Here is a 23,921-nt window from a genome sequence, read left to right on the forward strand (position 1 = left end):
AAACCGAAATGTAGTTTCCTCCTTTTTTCCTATCCCAATGCCTCCCTCTTCACTACCATGTCTGAAGAACATACTAGCCGCAAAATGTCTGTCAATCCCAGTTTTCTTTTTACTTCACTTTTCTGTATTTGCATCTTTATATAATTATAAGGGTCACAGAGAGAAGCTTCATCTCCCAGCAGATAGGGCACCAGCTCTGGGTGGTCAGTTTTGCTCTCGGGGTATCTGTCTATCATCTTACAACGAATTCTTGGAGCCACTTTCTGTCTGATTGCTAGTACTGATGACTTAGTCCTCGAAATTTCAAGAGTGAAAAGAAGAAAGACTAAAAGAGAAAGATACGCTTTTATAGAGAAATTCAATCCTTAAATTAAAATTAGATACATACTTAATACAGTAAACAGAACAGCAATCTATGTCAAATGATGCACCCTCTCTTGGGATCCTCCATCCTCCAGCCTGGTGACCCACTTGGTGGGATCTACCATCTACTACCTCCAGCTCCACCAGGACTGATTGCTCTCTAGCCCTGCTGCACAGTCTTATTAGAGTTGAATCCACAGATTCCTGGATCTCCTATCTCCTTTCTTGATTTATTCCCCCATTTTTAGGAAACACTTCCTCAAATGGACACTTGCCTCTCAGAGTGTTATTTCTCTGATCTGTTTTACCACTCAACTTTCTTCTAACCAAGTTTTATCTTCTAGAAATTTGTTGAAGATATTCATCTGCAAATAGATACCTTCCTATTTTCTTTGAATTTGCTAATGTTCACCCTTTTAAGACCCTTTGCTAATGCAGTGTTATGAGGAGAAAGATATACACATAAGTGCTCTCTGTCAGCCTGAACAAGATGCATTTAAGGGAACTATAACCAGTGTCATCCGGCATAGGACTGGGATTTCAACAAGAAAGGAAAATGTCTTTTCAACTACAATTTTTGTGAGTTGTTGGAAATTTTTACTGTAAGAGGATATTCTTTTGTCTTTAATAAAGTAAAAAAAATTGATAAATGGACAAATACTTAATCAGCAACTATTACATTGCCAGACACTGTTTTACACAGTTGTTGAGGAAAAAAAAGATATAAAGGAAAATCCAGCACCCATTATGCAATCTGAAAAAGAAATCACTGTTGAGACAGCACAGCAATTTCTGGATTTGTTACAATATGCGAGTCCTGTGGAAGCCTATAGATTTTTGGTCTGCTTTAAAAGTATAGTATAATAAAAACAATCTTTACAGTGTCAGCAGTTGAAATTTCTTATACTCTTGTAATGCGGGCTTTGAAATAATTTTTATCATTATGTAAAATCTGAATCAGCAGCCTAAAGTGAGCTCATTTTTTTGCCCCATAAAACATTTTTCCAATGTCCTATGTGTTTGAAAATGATTTCAGCTATTAAATTATAATCAGAGACAAGCAAAATGGAAGAGAAAAACTTCTAGGCTACTTTAGATATTTAATGGGGAAATAGACAATTGATTTATCTCATATGGCTTCTTAAACCTAATGCATTTTAAGATATAATGAGTTTTGCTCATTTTAAATACATTTAAAGCATATTTAACATATATATTGATAATGCTTTGTTTAATTTTCACAATTGCCCTAATTAAAGAAATCCATACTCAATTTGGGGTATGTTTATATGCTTGTATTAATTTTAAAGTATAACAATAAAATTTTAGAGCTAGAAAGAATGGTGAAGGAAATAAAGACACTAAAATTTTGTGAGTGCTTGCTATTTACTGAATATTGTGAAGCTAGTTGCTAGTACTCTGTTTTTTGTAAAATTAGAATACTAATATCTCAGCTCATAAGGTTTCAATGAGGACTGAGTGTGCCTAACACACAGTCAGTGATTGGTCAGGGATTTTATTTTCTTCATAGTTCTAACATTATGAATTAATTAAATGAGTTTGGTCATATTTCTATGAGTGGTAAAGCTATTTCAAGGGAACAACTATTTTTCAAGGCTGCCAATGGAGTTGCTGCTTTACACCTGCCTATTGAATGAGAACCTCAATAATAACAGAAAGCAAGCTCAGAATTAGCTCTACAAGTACACATGCATAATTAAAAGGAAATTGAACTGTGTCTACAATCAGGGGTGAAAACCAGTCTTACACCTTTATATTCAGTTACACTGTAAATATGTCATTGCATATAGGAAAACAAAACAAAACACAGACAAAAACCAACTGATTTTGGTTATGAATTCACCTCCTCTAGCTTTTTGCAACTATAAGAAAGAAGCAAATTATTTAACTTCATATTCAGCATATGGCATTCTTGTGAGTTTTTGCTGATTAAGTATTTGTCCATTTATCATTTTTTTTTACTTTATTAAAGACAAAAGAATATCCTCTTACAGTAAAAATTTCCAACAACTCACAAAAATTGTAGTTGAAAGGACATTTTCCTTTCTTGTTGAAATCCCAGTCCTATGCCGGATGACATTGGTTATAGTTCCCTTAAATGCATCTTGTTCAGGCTGACAAAGAGCACTTATGTGTATATCTTTCTCCTCGTAACACTGCGTTAGTAAAGGGGCTTAAAAGGGTGAACATTAGCAAATTCAAAGAAAATAGGAAGGTATCTATTTGCAGATGAATATCTTCAACAAATTTCTAGAAGATAAAACTTGGTTAGAAGAAAGTTGAGTGGTAAAACAGATCAGAGAAATAACACTCTGAGAGGCAAGCGTTCATTTGTAAGATATATGCATATAAGGTGTTAACTATTGCTGGTTCTCAGTAATAGCAAATATCTTAAGAGTAACTGCTGATCCCGTGGATCCTACTGTTAATCTCTGAATCATAGTTCCAAGAAGTGAGTCAAAGTATCATCTCTAAGTATTAGCATATTCCTAATCTAATTAGGAATATTAGCATATTCCTAATCTATTTCTTCATTCTGTTGGTCAACAAATATGTATTGAGGAACTATAGTATGGCAGATACTGTGTTCTATACATCAACAATATCAGTGAAAAGATAGACCCAAACACCTCCCTCTCAAATCAAAACAAAACAAAATGCAAACCCTGGCCTTAATGGACTTCATTTATGATTTACTCTACATAGAATAAGTAAAATAAATAGGTGAACTATACAGTATGTTACAAAGTGTAAGTTCTATGGAGAAGATTAAAGTAGGGAGAGAAAAATAAGGTATGTGGTAAATGGGCTCTTGCTGTTGCAATTTGATTAATCAAAGAGGTCTCTGCTAGAAGATGGCATTCAAGCCAAGACCTGAAGGAGGGGAGGAAGCAAGCTATGGGGAAATCAGAGAGAAAAGCATTCTAAGTGGAGGAATCAACACTTGCAAAGGCTCAGTAGGAGAAGGAAGCTTAATATATTTCAGGAAAGCAAGGAAACTACTGACTGTGACTGGAACAGAGCAATTAAAACAGAAGGTAGGAGGTGAAGTCCAAATGTGTGTGTGGATGTGTGTGTGTGTGTGTGTGTGTGTGTGTGTGTGTGTATGGGGGAGGGGCATGCACACAGCTCTGTCACTTACGGACTTTTTGCCCTCATCCTCAGCTTGTCTGTTTTTATGTATAGGTAATTATGATGATAATTTTCTTAGAACTCTTTTGGCTAAAATTAACCTGCTTTGTTGGATATTGGTTAAAAAAAAGTGGCAGGGAATTAAAAGCACCTGAAGAAGAGTAGTTTTTATTAATAAATTTTACTTTGGGAAAAATTCTTTCTAAATGAAGCATGCTTGTAGGATGCAAAAATTTCTAATGTTATACTCTGGTATTCACTTTCAATTTTCATATCTTATTTGTTTTTAGCATTGAACTAATTGGCGTACACAATGAGATTTATGCAGATATCTTGTAGATGTTAACTCGAATAGATGTTCAGGTTCTCTTTCTAGTTTTCTTTAAGCATTTAAAGTAGAAACCACATCTCTAGTTTTCCAGTGAATTGATACAAAGTCAGAATCCTGCTTAAATTATCCTAGTTTCTTAGTGTGCCCTGGAATGACCATATAATTTGTCATCTAAAATGGAGCACTCTAGTAAAGGACAAATGCTAAACTGGACAGGCATCAATCAGAACTTTCCCAGACTACCAGAATATAGGGGCCCCAGAGACAGATCAATAAGAATTTTGGAGTTAAGCAGACCTAGAACTGAATCACAGCCTTACCTCTTACTCCTTTTGTGGACTTAAACACATTACACAGCCTGTTTTAGATCCATAATGTGAAGTTATAAAATGTAACTCATGGCTGTTTAGAAGGATTTATTCAGATAAAAAATATACATGTCCAACATATAGCCATTTTAGGAATGAGATATAAACAACCAGTAGGGAGGTAAGGAGAATTGTGTTTAATTACTGTAAAAGTTATTGAAAGGGGGTTGCTATAAAACTTTCCTGAGCTAAGTTACTCTAAGGCCATAGCAATATAGAACTATTAATATTATTACTGAATGAGTATCAAAGTAACTAGCAGAGATTCTGAGCATATTCTGGCATAAATAGTATAAATAGCAGTGAATCTTTTAACTAAAATCATATAAATTGATGTGGTGGAATCATCAAATATAGTATCTCTTACTCAATATTAGAGCAGTGAGCCTTAGAGAAATAATTTCTAAGTTTTTAGGTATTAGATTGATTGATTTAAAATGGTATGCTTGATAACAAAAGTTTTTTTTGGAAGAAGAGATTAGCATTTTCCCCCTCCTCTTACAATGATAGTCCAATGATGTATCTACTCATAGAAACACATTTGACACCAAATTGCCTTACACTTCATTTTCCTATGGGTAATTGCAGGAGACTACAATCCTTATGAGACACTCTAGGCTCTTGGATTTAATAATACGTTCAATTTTCATGTCAAATACAAATTTGAGGATACTGACAAAAGAATCTAAGATTTTTTCTGTGCAGATACTTGTAGAAATATTCTCATTTTCTGAGAGTCAAGATATTCAGATACTTTTTCTACTCGTTCAAGTTACCTGAATCCAATCAACTGGCTTTTCTTTCCCAGACTTTATCTACATAATTTGACATACTGCTTCTTCCCAACTATAACTAGCTCAATACATTACCTACTTTGCTTCCAAAATCTACTTTAATCATTATCTTTATTTCATCACCTTTCTCTCAAGAGTCTATCTCTGTTTTTAACTTTTTATAATATAACACATAACGTTTTATGAAGTTGTCATTATTTTCAATAGTCATCTTAACTTTTGTCAATTTATATAGTCTGTAAGTATACCAAATGACAAGTTTATTCTGCTGCTTATTTTTGACACTTTAAAGTTTTTCAGATGAAATAAATTCAAATATTATAAATATTCCATATTCTATGGAAAGCATTTGCTTCTATCTCTAAATTTAACTACTGCCAAAGCCTGTAGGTTGACATAAATTTCCGTGTTTCAACAAATTTTCCTATATGGCTCATAATTAGAATTGAATCTAATGCTGTAAGTATTTTTACCTTCACTGCTATGCCTAGAAATAAGCAATCTAGTACTGTGGTTACATATATGGTATTAATTATATCATAAATATTAACTATATTAATAATAGTGACAACATTGATATTGTGCTGTCCATGTTGCCAGGCTTTGTTCTAGGCAAATTTCATGGTTTTAAAAATTAATGTACTCCATAATGTGAGGGGACTGGTAACAGAGTTTTGGTGACAACATATGTAATCATCATGTGGATCTAAGAAATGATTGAATATTATTAATTACTAAGATTTTATAAAAATAGCACAAAGGGTGAGAGGTCTTAAAACAAGATATCATGTAAGGACTAATTCAACACATATTTACTGAATGAATGAGCACCATGTGGTATTATACTTAAAGGGATGGCAGATGAATAAGACATGGTGCCTTATGTCTAAAAGAACATGGAAAAGATTTGGTGAGGAAGCCTTCTCAGGTAGATGAACCATCATGTATTCCCTATATAATTTTTCTTAGGATATTCCAATATTATTAAAAATATATTTATTTATGTATATATACATACACAAATATACATATATTCATAATTCAATTAATTTAATGCATTGAATATCTATTCAAGTGTGTATTAATTGCTGAAGATGTCTTTTTTAGGATTATAAAATATTAGAATTAAATATTTCCTCTCTCTTTTGAAATTTATACATTTAAATGCTTTTTGAAAAGATTTATAAGTATCCACTCCATGCATAGTAGTGTGAGTCTAATATAAAGTTTTAGAATTTTCTCTTGTTAATAATTTACCGAGTGTGAGAAATCTTTAGCATGGTCAGAGAAAAGAAATCAGAATCATCGCACAAGAGATTATCTTCAATAAACCAATTTTGGCCTTGCAGTGAGAAGCAGCCCTCTGGCACCATCTATTGACTGCATTGTTTTTACTTTCTAATCAAACTGCATGCAAATTAGTACTGAATGAATAAAACATCAACTTTTCTTACTCGTTTTTCATTAATGATGGGGAGCCTGAGCCACCAAGGCTGACAGCAGTTGATGCATTCAGATATATTGGCAAATTTATGCTGCACCCTTGGACTCTGATGTTGTTTTCTAATTACTAGAAAATTTGCTTTAATGTGTCTGCAGGAGTCCACCTCCACAACTGATAATCATGCTGAAATGTCTAATCAGAGGCCAAAATGATCTTTGCTAGGATTAACTGGCTCTGTTTTTAAAGCATTTATGTAAACTATGCTGGAGAGTCACTGACATTCTTCTGTGGTCCTGACTTTGAACCTGAGCATCAAAAAGACATGTAAAGATCTATGTAAAGATCACACATTAGGTGCTATGACATAGCCCAACAGACTTTGACATAGACCATTCAGTATTAACCTTTCCCAAATTACAGATCAGGAAATTAAGTATATAAGGATTAAGTACCTTGCATTAAGCCCTCATGTCCTTCAGCGTTTTAAATTCAATGTCACTTTTTCAGCAAGTTCTTCCCTAATCATCTTGATGAAAATTTTGAAAATCCCCCTAACACTCATCTTCTTTTTCTGTTTACTAATTATCACTATAATATACCATGCATTTAACTTACGTATCTTGTGTCTTGTCTATCTATCACCCTCTGTAGAATATAAGCTCCATGACACCGGGAGTTTTATCATGGCTGTTCATGACAGCCATCTTGGCACTAGAAGAGTGGCCGGCACATAATAGATGCTCAATAAGCATTTGTTAATGAGTGAATGAAGAAATGAATAAATATTTAGTGATTAATGAAGCTACGACGTGATTCCAGGACTGTTTAAATGCTCTTTCTACTGCCACAGGTGATGGCAGTTTAATCTAGTGCACAAAAAACAGTGTCCCCATGTCTCATGTTAACTCAAGCCATGCAAGAGAACAAGACAGTTGGTCTTATTTTTCAACTCTTTTCTTTCAACTCTTCCTGAGTTAACTAGAGAAAAGAAGCGTTCAAAGTGGCTTCTGTGTCCACCCATTTCTTCAATATTCAGAATACTTAAGCTGAATGCCTCTATGTACTGGGCATATTTTAGGGAATACTCCCTCTCAACTGTGTGCTCTCAAGCATATATTTCTGACAGTTCTCTACAGCCTTCTTGTCAGATGCAAGGAAGGAGATCAACAGCTTAATATTCCACTGATGGAGGTAAAAGGAAGGACACACTGACTTGTCTTGCCTGATTTAGAGGATATGGGTCTTCTATGCTTTTCTCACATCTATTTACAGTATACATTGCCCTGTCCTTTACACATCAGTTTATAATGTTATTCATCTTCGTAACTGAAAGCACACATTCACTTATTTGAATTTGTTGCCTGGCTTTTAGATGTGACACCAGTATTTGAAGAAATAGTGTTTAATGAAGACTTTCATGGGGTATATTTAAGAAAAAATTCCTTCACTCTTTCTTCTTTCTTTTTCAGATGCTACCAGGTGCTCGTGATGAGAGAACATGTCTAATGAACTACATGGCAAAACAAAAAAGAGATCACAGTTTTCTATCTTTTGAAATAAACTTGGTAACTAATTAGAAACAAAGATATTAGAAAAAAGAAACTGTGAAAACACAGAAAAGAAGTTTTACAATCTCCACTAAGTTATTTTAAAGAAACTCACAACCTTACCCCAGCTATTTTCCAGCAAGACTGCTGTTGAATTTATTTCTTTGTAAATCAAAGGGAAGAGCAGATCACTTTGCTAAGAAGGTAGAGTTATGTGAAGGAAGATTCCATCTTAGTGTCAATTGCGAGGGAATGAAGCCAACAGGAAAATACGTAGGAAAAAGGCAGCTAGAAGAAAGGATTTAACCTCACTATTGGTCTGATTTTGTGGATACAGGATATCTACACTTGCACTTGGATGGAGGTCTGCATCCAGGAAGGGAGTCCTGAGGACAGGGAATCTTCATCCTATAAACAAGATCATCTATGTTCTTGGGTAGCCTTGGGAAAGTTGCTTAACTGTGTCTCATTAAAATGGGATTAACGATGATACGCCTAGTCCTCAGGGATGTTGATTTGAAATATGAAAAGCAATTATAACAATTCCTAGCACACAATAAGCACTATACAGTGTTAATATTATGTATTAATATTAACATATTACTGTATAATAATATTTAGTAATAATACTACATAATCATAACAGTAATACATAATAATTATTACTACATAATAATATGTAATAATGCCGTATGGTTTTTATTAGAAGTAGTAGCATTTATTTCAATCTGTTTCCTTTTTGCTTGTAATAAAGCTTTGCTTTATTGTTCTAGATGCTGTATTTACTATCTTTTTGAAAGGTATAAAAGATATAAAGTAAAGGAGTGTTTATTTGTTTTGAAACCCATGTTAAAAAAGATTCAATTCTCCCATAGAAGTGTGTATTGAGATGACAGTGGAAATTCATGGCAGGCTCAAGGGAAAGGTGAATAACAGAGATAAACTGAGTCCACAAAAATCTATCATTTTTCCACACTAAAAGATTATTTTGCTAACACCAAAACTGCAGATTTGGGGTTATATTTTTATTATTGATAAACTTAATAAACACTCTTTATGAATAGCAACATTATATTGTGCTAGGGCCACAAAGTGTGAAGGCATGTGGATTTGAATACTACCTCCTCCAATTGCTATCCTCAGGCACATCAATTCAGTCCTTACAAATACACCTCACCCCCTCACTTCTCTGACTTACTCTTCTCCCCCACAGACACACATATGCACATCCACTTTCATAGTCCACTCCAGGTCCCCTCATTTCTGTTCCTCAAGCATGCCAGACATGCTCTCATCTCAGGACCATTATGCTCTTTCCTTTGCCTGAATTGCACCCTACCAAGATCCCCCTGCATATCTTTCTATTCTTCTCCAAGTCTTTGTTTACTATACCTTTCTCAATAATAGCTTCTCTGCTGACCCTACTTCAGATCTTGAAGACCTGTGGGTTGGAGAACAATGGTGGCTGCCTGAGTTGAAATCTGCCCATAGACCCTCCCTGAAAAAAAAAAAAAAAAGATAAAACCGACAAGGAAAGCAAATAAAATCCCAGATGATCCACACATTCAGAAGCACTGAAAGCAGAAAATGCAGTAACTTTCAAATAACCTGTAAGCAGAAAAAACCTTCTAATAGCATTTCCACTGTCTCCCCTAAAAGCTTATGGGTGTGAAGAGGAAAGGAGAGGAGTCTTAAGGATTAAAAAAGAGTAGAAAAGTAGAGATGATTTAGATGTTAGACAAACAAAACCATTGCTGAAAAGAGAAAGTTCAAGGTCAGATGCCAAAACACTGAACACAGGCCAGGACTTGGTAGTTCATAGCACTGGGTTCAGAGAAAGTGAGTAGCCAGGGAAGTGCCAGGGTCAAGAAGTGGGTAGTCAAATGTATAAAGTTGGGAACATACAACATAGATGAATGGCTATGAAGGGAGAGAAATAAACAAAGAAACAAAAGAAATGAAAGTGAAAAAATTACTCCAATCCCTTCACCCACCATACTGCCCACAAAACATTACTCTTAAAAGAAAGTGCATGAACTATGACAAACTAAAAGAAGTGGACACTCTCTGTCTAGGAAGTGTATAGGAATAGACAAAAACAGACCATATCTACATACGAATATTATGAAAAATCAGTAATGAATGAATACATTTCAGCTGATGAAAATCCTCCCCGTAAAATGAAAGAAATGAAGAGAACTGTAACTCAATACAACAAACTAAATTAAATATTCTCAAATAAGCATCTGGGAGTAGTTTTAAAATATTGCTGAGTTAGAAATATAAACCTTGGGAGCAGAAAAGGATAAAAACAGGAAGAAATGAAATGAGAATTAATTGAACACAGGAAAGGAAATTAAAAAAGATTAAATATCAGAAATGAAGAGTGAACTACAAGATGTCCAAAAATGAATGGATTCAAGTTAGAATTCTATTAAGGGCTTTGACGATAGAGAAAAACAACCAGAGAAGTGAAAATGAGATTTTAAGAAAGGAAAATAAAAAATGTCAGAGAGAAAGTGTTTGAAATGAAAGGTGAGTAAAGGATGCCCAACATTTCTATATCTGGATACCTTGACTAAGGAAATTAAAACTGTTGAAGACAACTAATATTTAAAACTATAATCTAAGAAAACTTTCCAGAAAATAAAATAAGATCTGAATCTGCATCTTGAAAGGGTCAAGTATGTAGTAATGAGTAAAGGATGACACCTTATAAACTGCCCCTGCTACCACTCCAGCCATCATATATGCCTTACCCTGCCCTATTTTTTATTTTTTCTAAAGAACACATCAACTTCTAAAATATAATTTTAATTACTCATTTATTATGTCTAATAAATTATTACTAGATAATTTTAAGTACATATTTATTATGTCTAATAAGTTCAGTAATAGAAAGTCAGCTTATGAGAATAAGTATTTTTAGCCATTTGTTAAATTAGTGTATACCAAATTTCTAGAACAAATCCTAGCTCATGGATGTTCAATCAATATTTGTTAAATGAATAAATAATAAATTTAATCAGTTTTCTTACTTGTGAAATGAGAATTATAATGTCCTTACAGGCTTCATGCAAGCATAGGAGAAAATGCACAAAAATCTAGGCAAGTGTCACCTGACCCTCGGATGCTTTCATTACTATTACTACTTGCAACAGCAATAGTTTGAAATCTAACTCCTGACATCCTTAAATACCTGAGAATATTGGTTTAAATGAGCAAAAGTATCCTAGAAAAAACAAAAATTGACTTGATGGGGTCTTATTCAATTGTTTTTGTTTTGATACAAAGTCTGCAACATCAAATGAAACATTTTTTCTTTCTTACATACTAGAATCATTGACACAAAGAACTGTGCAACTTTCATGATATAAACATTTAATGCCATAATTAAATTTCACCAAGCATCTACATATGTATATTTTCTGAAAGGTAAAGTATTTTGACTATATTCTTATTAGTAATTTTCAAATACGACACTGACCTCAAGCTTCCATGGATGAAGACCAGCAATAACAGAATAGTTAGAACATTAGCACAAAACAGCCATTCCATTTGGGTGAAGGGGTGAGAAATAAGTTGTAAGGGAGATTTTCTTCAAGAAGCATAAGATATCATTATCTTATATTTAAATAGGTTTAAAGGTGCACTTTGATGCTGCTATATATTTTTTTCTACTTCTTACTTTCAAAAAATACACATCACTCCCAGTGATAGATTTTTATGGCAATAGGATTTTCTTTGTGCAAAGAAACCAGTCTGAAAGTAAGTGTGGAATAGCTCTGGGTGTCAATGAAATAAATGCTTGTAAAATACCCAAAAATCTGTAGGTGGAAAAAGGCAGAGGAACATTTAGGTGATGGTAAAAGGAGAGAGTGAAGTGTTATTCTTGTGGTAGTGTATCACAGGCTGTCCAGGTAGAGAGAGGACTCGGCCATATTGTCCTAATATAGATCATCCAACTAACAGAATCAAGATGTAACAAGGGAAGAGCTACTACCCGGGCTGCTTCTGGATACCTTTAGTGTTATGAAAGAAATGTGTGTGTTTCTTAACTTGTCCTACTTACATTCCAACTCTCACAGAAAGGATTCTTCTCTGATACGAAAGCAAATTGTTGTTATCTACCAAACTACAGGGAAAAAAAATTATGTTTCCACTTTGAACTTATATTATTCAGAATGGAATCACTGTTCCAAATTTTAGGAGAGTAGGTTGAAGAAATTTCCGAGCAAATGTAAGAATAATGGCTTTAGATGGTGCTGTTAAAATGGAAGGTGGCTTTTTGTAGAAGTGTACAAAATTAAATTCTGGTAATATCAGATAATTCTGATAAAGATAGAAAGAAATAAAGGCTCTAAAGAAAGTGTGTGGTACTACCAGATCTTCAAATAGACTCTTGTTGGAAAAGGACACTCTACATTATATAAAATTTTCAAATAAACAAGGAAGAGTGGAAAAAGGCAGAAGAACTGAAAAAATAGTGTCAGAGTGTCTTAAATTAGGAATAAGCTGAAGTTTAAAAATCCAAAGTGATTTTAATTATGTTTTGATGGATAAAATCAAAGATACACTAAGTCCAACATATTAGGTCATAAAACATAAAGTCTACCAATGAAAGTGAGAACGCTGAATTCAGTTTCCTCATCCCTAGAACAAAAGACTGCTAGTAAGAGGAGCTAACACTGATTGAATATTTATATTCCAGATACCATGCTAACAGCCTTATGTTAAATAAGGTCCCTCCCAGATCTACACTTTCATTGTCATTTTATTATATCTTCTGGACCTAGAGAAATAATTATCTCATGTCTAAGTACAAGATGACATAATTTTATTTCATATGAAAAGAGCTAGAGGTTTTTATGACTTTCATGTAAATCTCTCAGCAGTAACTGCTAAAAAGCCGAATGTAATGTCAAGAGAACTGAAGTTCCCATGATAAGAGAGCTGATTATCCTATTGTGCTTGAAAAACTATATCCAAAAGTATTTTAAAAGAGGTCGTTATCCACATAGAGCATATCCTGGCAAATTTATCCAGAAAACAAAAGGCCCGGAAACTTTTGTCATAAAAGGAATGGCTGGAGAATTTGGGAATGGCTCTTCTATAGAAGATAATGCTTAGAGGAAATGACAGGTGTTGTAGACAACTGGAAGGGGTGTAAAGCACAACATAACTGGACTTATTTTACCTCTCTCACATATATCATACTATTAAATATTGTTCAATTTTTGATGCCTCCATGTTGTCTTCAGTACAACAGGGATAAAACAGAACACTTTTTTTGTAGAATTGTGAGAATTAAATGAGAAAACATTTATAAAGTACTTAGCATGCGGCTTAACTCATTGTAAATGTTCAATAAACATCACCCTCAGTAAGCAGAATATTCACCTCATAATGGCAGGGGTCAGGAATGATTGCTACATTGCATACGCTTGTACCATCATTATCTGGCAAACAACGGGCTCTCTCTAACTACATGATGAACACAAAGGGGTGGCCTTTCCAAGGTCAGAACTAGAGTCTTGAGTGTAGTGTACAATAAATGCAGTGAAACCCACAGGAACATAGTTGTTTATTACTTTCCCATCATTTGGTCAGAATAGAATGAGTTCAAGAATATTGAAGTAGTTGTCAATTCAACATGTTGACCTCTTCCAACTCCTTGGAGTTCTTTCTCTATGACACAATGCACTATTGGTTATTTCCTACCTTTTTCACACCTTCTCAGCCTTTTATTGAATTTTCCCATTGTTTAAACTGTAATTCCAGAAAATGCCCTGTCTTCTTACTCTAAACACTCTATCTATATATAATTCTATGGCTTCAACTACAATTTATATGTTGATGACTCCAAAAACTAAACCTCAAGTTGAGTCCTAGTTGGTGAGCTCAACAGTCTAGTCAGCTATCTACTAAATATATTTACTGGACTATTAGTTTTGATCATTGTTAATCTAAAGCTAATATCCCTAAGCACTTCTAAGAAGTCAACATATGGTAATCCCCTTCTCATGTTACAACAAATGCCAACTATTTTTCCTTTTCTTTTTTTTAATTTCAGAATATTACAGGGGTACAAGCGTTTTGGTTACATGAATTACTTTTGTGCAATTTGAGTCAAAGTTAAAAGTGTGTCCATCACCCACATAGAGTGCATTGTGCTCGTTAGGCGTGAATTTAGCCATCTCCTCCTCGCCCCTCCCATCCACTTGATTTCTGTTGAATTTTACTACCATATGTGCACATGAGTGTTGATATACAATTTTTAATTTAGTACATATGTACTATGTGAGTACATGAGTGCATATGGTTTTTGTTTTTTCATTCTTGTGATACTTCACTTAAAAGGATGGTCTCTAGTTCCACCATGGTTGTTACAAAAAGAATTAGTTCATCATTTTTTTTTATGGCTGAGTAATACTCCATGGTATATACTTAACACATTTTATTGATCCTCTCATGTATTGATGGGCACTTGGGTTGTTTCAACATCTTTGTGATTGTGAATCATGCTGCTATAAACACTCCAGAAGTGTCTTTTTTATAAAATATCACTTTTTCCTTGGGGTAAATACCCAATAGTGGAATTGCTGGATCAAATGGTTGTTTTACTTTTAGTTCTTTGAAGTGTCTCCATAGTACTTTCTATGGAGATTGTACTAGTTTGCAGTCACATCAACAGTGTAAAAGTGTTCCTTTCTCTCCACATCCACACCAGCATCTGTTGTTTTGGGACTTTTTGATAAAAGCCATTCTCACTGGAGTTAGGTGATATCTCATTGTTTTGATTTGCATTTCCCTGATGATTAGAGAAGTTGAGCATTTTTTCACATACTTATCGGCCATTAGTCTATCTTCTTTTGAAAAGCATCTGTTCACATCTTCTGCCATATTATGATGGGGTTGTTTGATGTTACCTTGCTGATTCACTTGAGTTCTTTGGAGATTCTGGTTATTAGCCCTTTATCAGAGGCATAGCATGTGAATATTTTCTCTCCTTCTGTAGGTTGTCTATTTGCACTATTGATTGTTTCCTTGGTTGTGCAGAAGCTTTTTAATTTAATCAGGTCCCATTTATTTATTTTTGTTGTTGCCTTTGTTTTGTAATTGCCTTTGGGGTTTTCTCCATAAATTCCTTGCCTAGTTTGATATCTATAAGAGTTTTGCTGATCTCTTCTTTTAGAAATCTTATGGCTTCATGCCTTAGGTTTAAGTCTGTTATCCACCGTGAATGAATTTTTATGCGAGGTAAAGGTGCATGTCCCATTTCAGTTTTCTACATGTGGTTATCTTTCACAATAGCAACAAAGAAAATAAAATACCTAGAAATATATTTAACCAAAGAAGTGAAAGACTCCACAGGGAGAACTATGAAACACTGAGGAAGGAAATCGCAGAGATGTAAACAAATGGAAAAACATATCATGCTCATGGATCAGCAGAATCAACATTGTTAAAATGTCTGTACTACCCAAAGTGATTTATAGGTTCATTGCAATCTCCATTAAAGTACTAATGTCATTTTTTGCAGATCTACAAAAATAATTCTGTGCTTCATATGAAACTAGAAAAGACCCCAAACAGCCAAAGCAACCTTAAACCAAAAACCCCAACAAATTGGAAGGTACTGTTTTACCAGACTTAAAGCTACACTACAAGGCTATAGTAAACAAAACAGCATGGGTATTGGCTCAATAACAGAGTCCTGGGCCAATGGATTAGAACAGAGAACCCAGATATAAAACCATCATTATGTTGCCATCTGATCGTTGACAAAGCAGACAAAAACATACACTGGGGAAAAGAATCCCTATTCAATAAATGGTGCTGGGAAAATTAGCCACAAATACCAACTCTTCACTCAATAAAGAATACAATCTCAAATTAGGCAGAAGACGTGTTGAAATTACTATGCCTAGGTATTGCTTTTCACATTCTTCTTATTGAATGCATGATTGAGTTCTATTATCAGTCCAAATGATGCTTCAATCAGCCTGGGTCTTGACTGGCTGGATTTCCTCAACATATGGTTCATGACTTTTAATTATCTATAAAAAGAGTAAAGTTTTATCTACTTACGAAGAAATCATACCTCCACAGTTACAGAATTCTTATTTCGGTAAAGATAGCTTGTGAAACACATTTCAGAGTGTTCTCAACTTTGAGGCATTGCAATGATCACCAGTCCATGTGCAAGCCCTGCAGTTCAATGTTGTGGTTTGTGGCCTTTTGGATTTCTACAGTTTGCTGTGGTGACTGCACTCAGCTTAGCTGATGCTGAGTAATTTTATACCTTTCAAAGGATTTTTCTGTTGATGGCTTGCTCATCCTTTCATCATGCTTACTTCTACTCAACAGAAATCCTTCAGAGTTTATTGACATGGAGTTGGTTGTTCTTCCACTAAAAGGCCCAGTTTGCCATTCTCACTGTTATTTATTCCATGTCATCCTTAATTGCTAGCACTTCATAATGCTGTCACCCAGCTAGCTTCCAGTGATTCCCACTCACTCTTGATTATAGTCTGTACTCTCTGGACTTAAAAAGGACTAACGGTTACCAGTGGAAACCAGATGATTAATTTATCAATCTCTTAATTTAATTTTACATATATTACTAAGTCAGTACACTCTGACCTGAAGAATAAGCTTTCTACAGTGTGGGAATGGTCTTTATCGGAATTGTTTTTATTAGTATTTAAAGTTTTTCCCCCCTTTTTTCAAGTTTATGACTATGTTCTTGAAGGTAGAGGCTGCTAGAAGTGTGACAACTAGACAAGTAAAATCTTTAGCTTATGCAAATATTTATTTATTATTACATAGTATTAGAGATATCTTATTTACTGTTGTACCCTCAATAGCTTGCATATAGAAATGGCTAGAAAACTAAGTTCTTAATTAATAAGTGTATTGAGCACTGCATTATAAGCTATGGAGAATGTAAAATTGAGTACTGTGCATGTAGTATTTGGGTGCCAGCAGCTCACAGTCTAATGGGACAGACAAACACTTCATAAAGAGCTTTAAGACTTTAAGAAAATGACAAATACTGTAGGAATGGCAGACAGGGACCAATTTATTCCAATAGAGTTATATGAAAAGGCGTCAAGGAAGATATAATTGTTCAGTTGGGTTTTCAGGAATACATAGACCTTTGAAAGGCAGATGCACAGACAGGGGAAAGGTACTGCTGGTAGACAGAGGATGCCAGTCAAAAGTAGGGAGGAAGAAAAGAGAACATAAATAAAGAAGACATGTCCAGAGGCAGCACACAAATCTGTATGATTAGAGCAAGCTGTTATTATGCGTACTCTTATTTAGATGTGGAAAATCACGTGTAAAAAGATTTAATAATAAAAATACTAATCTAATCTAATTTAATCTAATATAAAAGTTAACACTTCTTGGCCAGTGCTTAGTTTAACTGGCAATCCTTACAACTATAGCTATGATGATGCCCAATAAGTAATGAGGTATTTTGTTTGGCAGGAGTTGTGCTACGTTGTTTATGTTCATTATAATAATATCATTAATAAGTCTTTCTTAAGATACAAATCTATAACTCATTTTGAAGATAAGGCTTAAAAATATTAAGTATCTTGCCTCAAATTAAAACAACTGTAAGTGGGAGCAGGATTTGATTACATAGACTGTGATGGATTTTTCTATGATAGCACAATGCCTTTGTCTTAATAGTGAAATCATGTGAGATGCAGGCACACTCATCTTTCCTAATATGGAAGTGATTTGACCAGTAAATTTTGCATATATGCAAAAATAAGCTGTTTGGTCTTCATTTCTCATGTGCCATATGAAATTTAATCTTTAGTTAGTATTGATTCATAGCCTCCTTTTAAATGATTTGCTGTTGTTGCTGTTTTTTGTTTTGATTTACATGCTTTGTTACTATTCTCTCTTAAATTAAAAGGAAAAAATCATTTTATCATAAGGGACTTTTATTTATGGAATTAATAAAGATCTTATTTTGTAAAAAGTTGTTGTATTTATTCAAGTGAGTATCATATAAGTTAAAAATGTGACTTTTTATTGGACTAGCTATTTTTTTGTTATTTTATTTATTTATTTCAGAGTATTACAGGGTACCAATGCTTTGTTTATATAAATTGCCTTTGCACTGTGCCCATTCCCCAGACCAGGGGTCCTCAAACTTTTTAAATAGGGGGCCAGTTCACTGTCCCTCAGACCGCTGGAGGGCTAGACTACAGTTTTAAAAAAACTATGAACAAATTCCTATGCACACTGCACATATCTTATTTTGAAGTAAAAAAACAAATGGGCAAAAACATCCGCATGTGGCCCTCGGGTCTCCTGCCCCAGACTGTGCGCACCGCATCTGTTAGGTGTTGGTTTACCCCTCCTTTCCCCTCCCACCTGCCTGACACCCTATGAATGTTACTTCCCATATGTGCACATTAGTGTTGATCAATTAGTGCCAATTTAATGGTGAGTTCATGTGGTGTTTATTTTCCCATTCTTGTGATACTTCACTTAGAAAAATGGGCTCCAGCTCCATCCAGGATAATACAATTGGTAGTTCATCATTTTTATGGCTGAGTAGTACTCCATGGCATACATATACCACATTTTATTAATCCACTCATGTATTCATGGGCATTTGGGTTGTTTCCACATATTTACAATTGTGAATTGTGCTACTATAAACATTTGAGTACAGATGTCTTTATTATTGAATGTCTTTTTTTCCTTTGGGTATATACCCAGTAGTGGGATTGCGGAATCAAATGGTAGTTCTACTTTTAGTTCTTTGAGGTATCTCCATACTATTAATACTTTCCATAGAGGTTGTGCTAGTCTGCAGTCCCACCAGCAGTGTATGAATGTTCCTAGCTCTCTGCATCCACACCAGCATTTGCTGTTTGGGGACTTTTTGATAAAAGTCACTCTCACAGGAGCTAAGTGATATCTAATTGTGGTTTTGATTTGCATTTCCTTGGTTATTAAAGATGTTGAGCATTTTTTTCATATGTCTGTTGGCCATTAGTCTGTTTTCTAATGAAAATTTTCTCTTCATGTCCTTTGCCCATTTTTTAATGGGGTTATTTGATTGTTTTTTTCTTGCTGCTTGTCCTGAGTTCTATATAGATTCTAATTATCAGCCCTTTATCGGGTATATAGCATGCAAATATTTTCTCCCATTCTGTATGTTATCTATTTGCTCTAGTGATAGTTTCTTTGGCTGTGCAGAAGCTTTTTAATTTGATCAGTTCTCATTTATTTATTTTCGTTGTTGCTGTCATCGCCTTTTGTGTCCTCTTCATAAATTCTTTGCCTAGGCCAATGTCCATAAGAGTTTTTGCATCATTTTCTTCTAGAATTCTTATGGTTTCATGTCTTAGTTTTAAGTCTTTTTTCCATAGTGAGTTGATTTTTGTGAGAGGTGAGTGGTGCGAATCCTGTTTCAGTCCTCTGCATGTGGCTATCCAATTTTCACAGCACCATTTATTGAATAGGGATTCTTTTTCCCAGTGTATGTTTTTGTCTGCTTTGTCAAACATCAGATGGCTATTTGAGGATGGTTGAATTGTGCAGCTAAAAATAAAAAAAAAAAATGGAAAAAAGAAAGCAAGGAAGAGCTAGTTTTCACTTTATTTACCTGATGTGATAAGCACTTTTCTCCTAATGTCCCAACTCTTTTGCGGTGTTATCATCCTGTGATATCATCTGGTTATAAACTTTATTGCTGAAATAGGACATTTTAAAGTAATACAAGCATAGTTTATTGCATACCTCTAGAAAAGTACATGAAATGGAGATTCACTAAAGACCAAGTCTCGAAAATTTTAATATACCACAGGCAATATTAGGAAAAATACCCAATTCTCTCAGTTGTGGTAAAGAAATTAGTTCATTTTAAATCTAAATATATAGATAAAGCCTCCAATTTTATGGCCAGAAAAAGCACAGTCCATTGCAGTTGCTATCATAAGCATTTGTGAGATAGACATTTAAATTGAAATCTATTCCACTCTGAATGGAAATATGATACACATGGCATGAAGACATTATAGAGTAGTGCTCTCAAAATAGTATCATATTGAATCAGTAACTTTTTCAAGGCCATAGGAATTCTGTGTAGTGGGAATTCAAAGCTGCTAAAATAAAAACATTTTATATTCCCGTGGGAAAAGCTCTACTTAATTTCCTATTCAAAATAATGCTATTTGGAGATATTCGTGAGGCTTTCCACAAAACTATCTTTCAAATAGTCTCTGTGGGGTGCTTTACCAAATAATAGAATTTAGCACTGTTCTCAGCTAGATTAAGTCAAAGTCACCGCTGTACTGAAATATACTAAATGTAAAGTTCAGACAGAATGATAAAAGAAGAGTAGAAAATATGTGTGAATGTGTATTTATATATGCTTATGTGAGCATACCTGAATATGAATATAAAGTCACAACTGAATTTCTCAATTGACAACTTTATTTTATCTTCTCTTGGGTTATATGACCAAGCAATTTCTAGGCTATTGTTTCCCTACCACTATCAAGGTGACAAATAAAATGGGCTTGGAGCAGTACTGCTCTTGCTGGTACGCTTATATACTCAGGATTTCCAGTAATATGATCTGCCTTGAACATACCAAAAATGTAGCTGACAAAATTTTTTTTTCCCATTTTAAGTTGCAGGAATAAAATTCTAATATATCTGTCTAGATTTGTTTGGACTTCTATAACAAATTACTATAAACTGGGTAGCTTATAAACAACGGAAATTTGTTTCTCATAGCTCTGGAGGCTGTAAAGTCCAAGAGCAAGCCACTGGAAAATTCAGTGTCTCATAAGGGCCTGCTTTCTGGTCCACAGAGGGCACCTTCTAGCTGTGTCCTCATACATGGAAGGGAAGAATGAGCTCTTTTACAAAGGTACTAATCCCATTCATTCATCAAACTTCCATCCTCATGACACAATTTCCTTCCAAAGGCCCACATCCTGATATCATCACCTTGAGGGATACAATGCTAACATATGAATCTGAGTGAGACACAAGCATTCAGAGCATAGCAATATGGAATTTGTTTAATGACAGAAGTGCATGATGCCAATTTGGATTTGATAGTAAAATATCTCCACCTTTAAGCAACAGTTCTTCAAATCATACAAATAATCCTGTGCATAACTTTTTCAGGACCTTATGAATCTACAGAGGATAAGTCTCAATGTCATCAAATATATAAAATAAAAAAGATGTTGGCATGAAATTAATGAATAGTTCTTACTATTGACCTTCTACCACGCTCCTGTCCCTGACTGCCTTTCTTTCTAGCATTTTCAATCTTCCTCTATCCTAATTCTGTCTCAATCTGCACTTATGTGCAGATTTCCCCATCTTAAAAACAAAAACTTTTTTTTTAACCTGTTTACCTTCTGAAGCTACCATATTGAAAACAGTGCTAACTATCTTGAAATTAGCAATGAAGATACTAATATATTTCAGTGATGTTAAACAGCTTTCAAAAGATTTTCACATAATTTCACTTTTATCTCATGGTAACCTTAAGCAGTTTTGTTAGTGTCTTCATTTGTCAAATGAGAAGGTAACATTCAGAGACTACAATTCCACAATTTTCCTAACACTGAGAAGCTTTTAAAAGATCAAACCAGAATTTGAATATGAATCTTTCTAGATTTTCAGTAATCACACACACAAAAAATCAGTTGGATGATTTTGGGGGGATCACATTAAAAGAACAACCTAAACTGACTTAATAATATTTTTTTACAGTCCACATTTATCTTTTTGGACAATAGGAAGGATTTCTGAAAGATAGACTTTACTGAAATAAGCAAAGATTTTGCTGAAATGCACAGACATTTAAAGACACTGATCTAATTTATCAACCTAGTGACACTATCAAAAAATGCAATTGGGTTTGGGGATTGTTAGTGATCTTATACTCTCTCCTAATGATCACACATTTCTTCTAGAATGTTCTTAAACTGGTGTATGTCTTCTAGATTTTTATCTGGGGTTTGTGTCAAGTTCACCAGCCTGTTTATGCAATGCATTTTTATTTTTAGCTCTTCATAATAAAATCATTTGCATGTTTCAATCTTCTGGTGCTCTCCAAAACTCCTTGATTTTTAGAAAACCTAACCTCATTTGCAAGTTTTATTTTTTCTGTAGACTAGGATTGAATTCATTGGGAAACACATATGGATGTATTAAATTATTTTGTTGTTTTTTTTCCTGATAGTATTCATAGTTCTTCTCTCCTTCACAGACATTTATGGAGTACCTTCTCTACAACAGCCACTGAGCTAGGCACTGGGAATACAGCCATTACCATACTGCCATTTAACAGTTTCCTATTTGGTAAGGACAGCAAAATATTAATATTTTGGTCTTTAGTTTACTCAACCTCCTAATCTGAAGATGAGTGTTTTGAGGAAAAACACAGAAGCAGGAGAGAAATTGCATTATTTATCTTTTCCTTTCCTCCTGCCCTCACCATTCTTTTTGAACAAATGCATATTCTCAGCAATCAAACTTACTCATCATAGTGTTTGTGTGTGTTTTATTTTTCCTACTTGAGCACAGGTCTTTTTTGTTGCTAAAATTTTTGAAAGCTCCCTGGCCTCCCTAGCAATATTCATGAGCCTGACAGGATTATGAGCCCTTCCACCCTAGTCCAGTCCCATTCACAGTAAGAGTTTTTTCAGAAAACAGAGTAGGCAGCTACACTGTATGTAGAACGGCTTTCCTGTTACTAATTAGAACATTTGTTGTGATAGATTTTCAGTTTTCAGAGCCTTCTTCTACTCATTTCGAATTCTATTCATTCCGAATTCCAGTTAAGATCCTACCTTTATTTTTTTATTGCTTAATTTTCTATTTTTTAAAATAATTTGCTGTGCTAATCTGAGCTGGACAAACATTCCAAATTGTATAGTCTGATTCTCCTAAACTTCCCTTCATTTAAATGATGTTCTCTCTTGGTATTCAGAATTAAGCTTGGCGTATCAGTACTTATTTCTTCTCTGAGGTTCTCAGAGATAATCCTCCTACCAAGCAAAATTAAGGTGCTGCATGACCTTTAACATGTTATTTAACTTTTTTTCTCTTGCTTTTTTGGAGTATATATTCAATAAGGCATAACAGACAATCATCAGACAAATAAAACACATAGTTGTTAGAACATGATATGTGCAATAGAGAAAAACTAGGTAAGTCATTCATAGGATTCAATTTCCATAACAGGCTATATTATTTCTGTAGTCACTTCCAGTGTAACATAATTCTGAGTCAAATTTCTAGGTATAATCAAATGTTTTGCTTTTAAAAACATAGAATTAGGGGATATAAGTATTCTTTGCTACATGGATGAATTATATAATGCTGAAGTCAGGGATTTTAGTATACCCATCACCAGAATATTGTACATTGTAACGATAGGTGGATTTTTATTCCTCACCCTCACCCTCCTCTCTTCTTAGTTTTCAGTGTTCATTATACCACTTTATGACCATATATTCCCCTCATTTAGCTGCTACATGTAAGTGAGAACTTATGGTACTTGGTTTTCCATTCCTGAGATATTTCACTTAGGATAATGTTTTCCAATTCCATACAAGTTGCTACAAAAGACATTATTTCATTCCTTTTTATAGCTGAGTAGTACTATATGGTATATATACATCACATTTTCTTTATCTACTCATCAGTTGATGGGCACTTAGGTTGATTCTATATCCTTGCAATTATGAATTGTGCTGAATAAACATTCAAGTGCAGGTGTCTTTTTTGTAAAATGACTTCTTTTCCTTTGGTAGATACCCTGTAGTGGGATTGCTGGATCAAATAGTATGTTTACTTTTAGTTTTTTGAGGAGTCTCCATATTGTTTTCCATAGAGGTTTATAGTTTACAT

General features: G+C 34.2%; 1 protein-coding gene across 7 annotated transcripts in view; it reads right to left on the reverse strand.

Moving 5' to 3' along the window:
• RALYL (RALY RNA binding protein like) overlaps nucleotides 1-23,921 on the reverse strand; it is a 658,122-nt gene that overhangs the window by 233,891 nt on the left and 400,310 nt on the right. The window lies entirely within an intron of this gene.

This window comes from Microcebus murinus, chromosome 7 (assembly GCF_040939455.1).
Source record: "Microcebus murinus isolate Inina chromosome 7, M.murinus_Inina_mat1.0, whole genome shotgun sequence".
Classification (NCBI taxonomy): Eukaryota; Metazoa; Chordata; class Mammalia; order Primates; family Cheirogaleidae; genus Microcebus; species Microcebus murinus.